Below are 7,920 nucleotides of genomic sequence, written 5' to 3'. Positions count from 1 at the left end.
GATCGGTTCCCAAACACCTTTAATAGTGGCTTGTGATCTACCGCAATGACCAGGTTTGAGCAGCCGAGGACAAAGTAACGTGATTTGTCAAGGGCATCGGCTACCGCCAGGGCTTCCCCCTCTATCGCGGCATACCTGGATTCGGCTGGGTGCGTGAAACGACTCCCGACTAGGGTCACCTTCCAACCTTCGCGGCAGCAGAATGGCTTGTCTGTTGGACATTGGCAATGTTTTTGGAATAGCCAGAACCCGATGCCTTCTTTAGACCAATCGGTCGCAAGGCATATCGGCTTGGTTTTGTCGAAGATGCGCACCCCGTTGGTAATTTCATCTACAATGGCCTCTTTAGATGCTTGGAATGCGCTTTCAAGATTGTCGGTCCACGTAAATGCCTTGTCGGGTTTCAGTAGCTCGCGGAATGGGAGCATGTGCTCAGCCATACTGAAAGCATAAGACACTTGGTTTACTAGGCCAAACCACGATCGAGCGTCGGTAATGTTCTTCGGGCATGGGAAGTCTGATATTGCCTGCAGGTATTTCGCACAAGGGCGCACACTGTCCATTGAGATGGTGAAGCCGGCGAATTCTACCTCGCGACAGCCAAACAAAAATTTGTCGGGATTGAGGGTGATGCCGTTTCTCCCGCAGACGTCGAGCCAAGTGACTGCCTGGTAGAAGCTTTCCTTAATAGTGTCGGCCCACAGTAATGTGTCATAAACGCATTTCGTCATGTCACGGACGTCGCATACTATCTCATCATATCGCCTTGAGTAGCCATCGCCTGACGCGGCATAGCCTTGTGGGGCGACACAGTATCGATATCTGCCCCAGGGTGTGATAAAGGTGGTCATGTGGCGGTCCTCCTTGTGCAGTGGTACACTGTGGTATCCATTCCAGGCATCGAACACTGTTTTTAGTTTCCCCGGTGGGACACAACGGGCCTGATGAAAGGGCGATTGGGTGTGGTGTATTTCACAAGTGGCATGAGCATTGAGAGCCTGAAGGTCTACCGTCCTTCTAGGCTTCCCCGTCTTCTTGGCGCAGACTACCATTCTGTGGCACCATGTCACCGGCTCTCCTACGGGCACTGGCTCGATAACTCCCATTTTGACGTCTTGGTCCAGACCTGCTTTCACGGTTTCTTGCCAGTGTAACGCTACTGGAATGGGGGTGTGATGGGCAACGGGCTTAGCATCTGAGTCAACCATCAAGCGCATCGGTGGGCCCGCCATCATGGGGAGGGGCTGGTGGACGCACGTGTTGAATGTGCTGGAGGCATAAAGTTCCTTCAGGTATTGTTGAATGGCCTCCCTGTTACCTTCTGTGGCCGGCATGGGGATAGACGTAGGTTTAGGTGGGGGCGCCGTGCGCCGAGGACAATTGCATTGAGATGTCATGCCATTGTCACATTCGGTTTGCGGATCTCCGGCGTGTGTTCCGCAGAATCGGACGATGGCTGCCCCTAAGATACGGATATCTTGTTTATTCGCAGCCTTCATTCTCATCGAGACCGGGAGCAGGTCCGCGGTCGTCAGGCCCATCTGCTCGATAACGTTAACCCCGACCAGACAACTCTGGTAACCGGTGTCGGCCATGGCAGGGAGTGATGCAGGTCTTGCGCGCTTGACCGGTCTGAATCCCAGGGCGAGGTAATCCCCTGCATGGATGCTGAGTCGGAGGTTTATGAACGGCTGCGGTTGGGAGTTCCGCCTGAGCCATCTGTCGCACATGTTGTCATACAGGTGGTGTTCACCGTCGATCGTTCGGATATCTGACATGGCACACAACTCTACGAATGCTACCGTCTGTTCGTCGCATGCGTCTGTGTTGGCAGATTCAGCCGCCAATTTACTCCGGCACATTCGCTCTATGTGGTTATCGCGATTACATTTGTGGCACTTTCTACTGTAAGCCGGGCACTCAGTCTTCCTGATTCGCCAGGGCGCATTCTTGCCATGGCCCTTCTCACCACAGTACCCGCAAACAGCTTGTCTGCCACCATCACTTGCATCCGTCTGACGTGCATCACCCCTGTTTACCGCGTTTTGGCGCTTAATGCGGCGATAGGAGCTGGTGACAGCCTCCACGCCATTACTGTGGGTGTCCAGCAATCGGGACGCAGACTGCTTACCAGACTCTTTCGCTTCGATGAACCTGATCGTTTCCTCCAGCGACATCTCCTGCCGCTGGTCGCTAAGTAGATCCAGCTGGATGTCCTGGTCAGTGATACCTCGTGCAAGCACATCTTTGATCACGTAGTCCGCAAAGTTTACGTTTAGTCCACATATGCACCTCCTGACGTATTTGCACGTGTTTGCTTGGGCATTTCACGCGGGCGTGAAATGCCCGTATCGGTTCCTCGCGGCCCTGTCGCATGTTTGAGAGAGCCGCCCGCGCCACCATTGCGTTCTCCCCGCGCACCGCGAGGGCTTTTATCGCACTAAGCAACGCATCCTCCGATTCGCCTACCAGGCTCCTCCCCGCGGCGCTGGTGATGTCCTTGTGTAGGCTCTCCTCACAACATTCAAGGAGCTGTACCACAACATCATCCCCTTGGAGCCCGGTTCCCTTGCGGTATTCGCCCCAACGAGTTAGGAAATAGTCCCACTCCCCACTCGTGCCGGCCGCTGATATCGTTAGGCGCTTAAGTTTTTCAACCTTGGTGCTTGGCGGGTGGTATTGAGCTACTGGGCCCTGGGCATGAGTCGTTGTGTGTGCGTTCAGGAGCGCTGCGGTAATGATGGGCTCTGTGGATGTCTCGGTTCGATAGGTGCATCCAGGCACTGGGCAACCAATGCTTTGTGCGGCCATTTTGCTGCTTATCACTGTGAATTACCTACTAGGGAATTACTGACAGAGTGAATCACTTTAATCACTGTAAACCATTTGGATACTACTGACCTTTTGAGTCCTTTTTGCTGTATTCACGTTCTCCACAGGTTTGAGGGTTTGTTCATATCGTGGTGTAGGGACACACAATCAGGTAGATCTAGTAACAGACTTAACTTTAATACACAGCAACACTGTTCTTGACAATTCCCGGTTGCATTAGATTTAAGTCCATTCACTTTTGTTATGGCCACGTTTAGTTTACCCTTGGCTGGCACTAGTCACCACATTATCACTCAGCTCGTTGCATCACTTACAATAATGTCTTTTAACAATGTCTTCTCCCTCGGATCGTTTGTACATAAATAGGAACGATTTCCATTTGTTTTTGGCATGTAAACAATGTACAAACGAGCTACAACCGAGGGGTGTGCTCTACAACGTTCACAGTGTCACACACAGGTGACATTCATAAGTCATGGTTCTCTAAAAATGATATCCAAAAAATATATACACACTTTCCCACCACACTCACCACGAAATATGTAATAGCCAGGTAACTTAATCAAGTTAAAAGTTAATCTAAACTAAAAAATGGGGGAAAACTAAGTGACCACGTAATAGTACCTGCACTCCTTGGAATACTGTCTTTGTCCTCAAATGGCTGTTGACCGGATCGTTGCACAGTTTGCACTTTGCGCCCTTGACTGGCTCACCCCAAGAATCCTCACTTTTGGCAAATATGGTTTATCAGGCTCCTGTGTGAGTCGAGTTTTGGGAAGGGTGGAGTGGGGTGGTTGAGCCAGAGGTGCACGGATCCACTGACAAGCAGGTCAGTCGGTCACTACTGCTTCCGAACAAATGGGGTTAGGTTAGGGTCGTGCGGATTCACCTGACTTCACCTTCCAAAACAGGTAAGGGTCATAATGCGCAAGGTAACCCAGTGGGGGTGCCATATCGGGTCTTTAGGACAGGGCAATGTATAGTCGTAAGGAGTGCATAGGAGGCAGGATTTTGTACAAAATACTCAGAGAAATCTTGCTGCTCTAAGGGAGTTTGCAATACAATAATCCTACCTATTCTGGCTTGCTAAAAAATTAATAGTTAAAATGAGAAATAAGCAATGGGCTGGTGCGATGGGAATACTTCTTAAAATTAACAGACCTTAATTGGGTACTGAGAAATAAAAGCTGCATTCAAGTCAGCTGCATCAAAAATGATGTTCAAATCAGTTTAGTAATTTATCTCGACCCACGTAGTTTCAGGAAAGAACCACCTTACGCCCGCTATGGCTTTTGCTGTGCGTATCTACGCTGTGACGTCATGAGCATGGCGTACGCTATTGTTAACAATTTTATTCAGTTTAAAATAGTTCTCCCGATGTTTTGTTAAAGAAAACTTAATGTAGGAGATATCCTTTAAGGGGTAGCTACAGTATTAGTAGGAGAGAGCCAAAAATACAATAGGAAGAAGAAGATTGAAGAAAAATTCTTCACATGTACCATGGTCTTGGGTTAGAGTTCACTTGCTTGAGGGTATACTCGAGCACACTAGTCTATCTAATTTCTCTTCCTCTTGTTTTGTTAAAGTTGTTATAGTTTATATAGGAAATATTTGTTTTAATATTATTACTGTTCTTAAAATATTTTATTTTCCCTGTTTCCTTTCCTCACTGGGCTATTTTCCCTGTTATGGCCCCTGGGCTTATAGCATCCTGCTTTTCCAACTAGAGTTATAGCTTAGCACATAATAATAATAATAATAATAATAATAATAATAATAATAATAATAATAATCTCCCCTATGCCTATTGACGCAAAGGGCCTCGGTTAGATTTCGCCAATCGTCTCTATCTTCAGCTTTTAATTCAATACTTCTCCATTCATCATCTCCTACTTCACGCTTCATAGTCCTCAGTTATGTAGGCCTTGGTCTTCCAACTCTTCTAGTGCCTTATGGAGCTCAGCTGAACGTTTGGTGAACTAATCTCTCTTGAGGTGTGTGAAGAGCATGTGCAAACTATCTCCATCTACCTCTCATCATGATCTTATCCACATAAGGCACTCGAATAAGCTCTCTTATAGTTTCATTTCTAATCCTGTCCTGCCATTTAACTACCAATATCCTTCTGAGGGCTTTATCCTCAAATCTACTAAAACTATTGGAGATTGCTTCATTGTCATTCCATGACTCATGTCCATACAGCTACACCGATCTCACAAAACTGATATATAGTCTAATTTTTATATGTAATTTCAGGCAATTTTATTTCCAAATTTTACTTAACCTAGCCATTGTCTGACTTTCTCTTTTCAATCTTTCACTAAACTCTAATTCTAAAGACCCCGTATTGGAGATCATAGTTCCTAAATACTTCAATGATTCTTTCTTCTTCCAATGATATTTCATCTTCCATTGCTTACTCCGTTCTCATCATCTCTATCTTTCTTCTATTTATCTTCAGCCCAACCTCGTGTGATATTTAATGCATTCTGGTAAGCAAGCATTGCAAATCCTATTGTGTTCTGCCAACAAGGACAGCATCATCAGCATACTCGAGGTCTACTAAATTCCTATCACCAATCCAATCCAATCATTCTCCACCATCTCCGACTGTTCTAATCATTACAAAATCCATGAGGAGGATAAACAGCAAAGGTAACTACACATTCCCTTGGAGTACTCCGCTGTTCACTGGCAATCTATTTGATAAGACTCCATTAATATTAACTTTCTATGCTCATGAACAAACGATCAAATTTACATATTTAAGAGGAATTCCATAATAACGCATGACTCTCCACAAAATTGGTCCGTGCATGCTATCAAAGGCTTTTTCATAGTCCACAAATGCCATCAAAGGGGGATTTCTATATTCTACGCATTGCTGTACAACATGTCTCAAAATGAAAATTTGGTCAGTGCAACCTCCACCTTTTTGAAATCCTGCTTGTTCATCTCTCAGATTTTCATTAATCTTTCTCTCCAGTCTCTTTAGAATAAGCGTACAATATATTTTCATTACAATTGACATAAGTGTGATGCCTCTGTAATCATTGTAATCAGTCAGGTCTCCTTTTTTGCAATTTTCACCAACACTCCTAACTCTCATTCATCAGGTTTTGCCTCTTCATGCCACAATTTACAAAATAATCTTGTAAGTAGTCTGGGAGTCACTTCATTTTCAGCCAGTATCATCTCGGCCGTTATTCCATCGTATTCAGGGGCTTTCCATATCCTTAGTGTTTTGGGGATAGCTTTGACTTCAAACACACTGAATTCATTCATGGGCACATCAAGGTCTTCATCAGCTTCAGGTATATCAATCAAATTATTCCCTTCATATTTCCCATTCATGACCTCACTAAAGTGTTCCATTCAATGTTGTTTATCTTCATCTTCTGTTGTTATAATAGGTCGATCTCTCTTTTTGATGGATATATTCTCCTTCTTCCTTGCCCCATTAGAGATTTCATTAATAATTCTATGAGCAATTCTTTCACCATAGTTACTTCCTGAATTCATAGCTTTGTCAGCCTCATTTGCTTTACTGTCTAAATATTCTCTTCAGTCATTCCGGGCTTTTCTTTTGGCCTCACTATCAATACTGGAATATTTAGCATGCTCTACCTTGTAATTTTCATTACTTCCTTGAAAACTTTCAACAATCAATTTCTGTCTTTGTCTCCCAAGTATCATTTGATATCCATGACTCTCTACTTGCAACTGTGTGTCCCAAGACTTCACTACCAACTAACTGATATATGTTCTTAATTTCCCACCATTCTTCATTAATTATCTGCTCTTCGTCTCTTAGAGTTTCTAAACTGCAAATCAATTCCTACATTAAATTGCAAATATTTATCTGTGTTCTTCTTCTAAAAGCTTAATTGTATCAAACCTAGGTATTCTATCTCCCGTTTGTTGGATGCTTTCAGTTTTAACTTCAGTGTGGCAATGAGGAGCTGGTGATCACTACCAATATCTGCATCTTTATAGCTTCTTACATTTCTCAGAGGCCCCCTTCTCTCTTTATTAATGGCAATGTGATCTATTTGATTTTTTTAATTGCCATGGTGATCTATTTGGTTTTTGTAATTGCCACATGGTGGTATACTTGCGGATGTTCTTGTGTTGAAAAAGAGTACCTCTAATAACAAGATGGTTTGCTTAACAGAAACTTATGAAATGTACTCCATTTTCATTTGCAACTTCGCCAAGACCCCTCGACACTTATTACATTTTCTATCCCTTGATTATTCCTTCCAACTTTAGCACTGAAGTCGCCAATCACAATTTTCATATATCTCTCTGGGATCTCATCTATTACACTCTGCAGTTCTTCATAGTATTCATCTTTCCTTTCCCTTTCTTCAGGGGAATGATTTGTTGGGGTATAGCAAACTATAATACTCATATTACACTGCTTTGATTTGAACTTTGCTAGTAACAATTTACTATTTACAGCTCTCCACTCGGTTGATGCCTTTTCTGCTCTTGACGTCATTATCATTCCTACCCCTTCTAGCTCCATCTGCCTTGGTCTAAAGTTTCTGTACCAATCCCCTTACAACGTGTTTCACTTAGGGCCAAGGTATCCAAACTATTTTTTCATAAATTCACTCTCCACTTGCTGTAACTTCCTAATCTGATTGATGGTTTCAACATCCCAATTACCTATTTTCAATATTTCGTTAGTATTTATAAACTGGGAGATTCTTAGCACCCCGCTATGCCTGGAACGGTGGGAACCATTCCATGATTTTCTCTATCCATAACTGACTAAATCCATAGAGGATTCATTGGCTAGATACATCAAAGGATAGCCAGTTCCTTGTGATGCACAGTGCCTGTATAACTAAGCCAAGTGACCCCTGCCGGTCTATGCTAATTCTAGTAAGATCAGCCACCAGGTATCTGGAGTAAAAGCAGAAGAGACAATTTGTCCATCGCCTTAAACCCAATCCGTCACCCTGCTCTCAGTGACTTCATCGACATTTAGGGGGGCATTTCCTAGACTTCCAAAGCTCTCATTACTCCACTAAGTTGCTCATCCATTCATACGAGTATAACCGTTGGCAAACATGGATT

Source organism: Palaemon carinicauda, chromosome 2 (assembly GCF_036898095.1).
Source record: "Palaemon carinicauda isolate YSFRI2023 chromosome 2, ASM3689809v2, whole genome shotgun sequence".
In the NCBI taxonomy this organism is placed as follows: domain Eukaryota; kingdom Metazoa; phylum Arthropoda; class Malacostraca; order Decapoda; family Palaemonidae; genus Palaemon; species Palaemon carinicauda.
Note: the sequence above shows the minus strand (reverse complement) of the source record.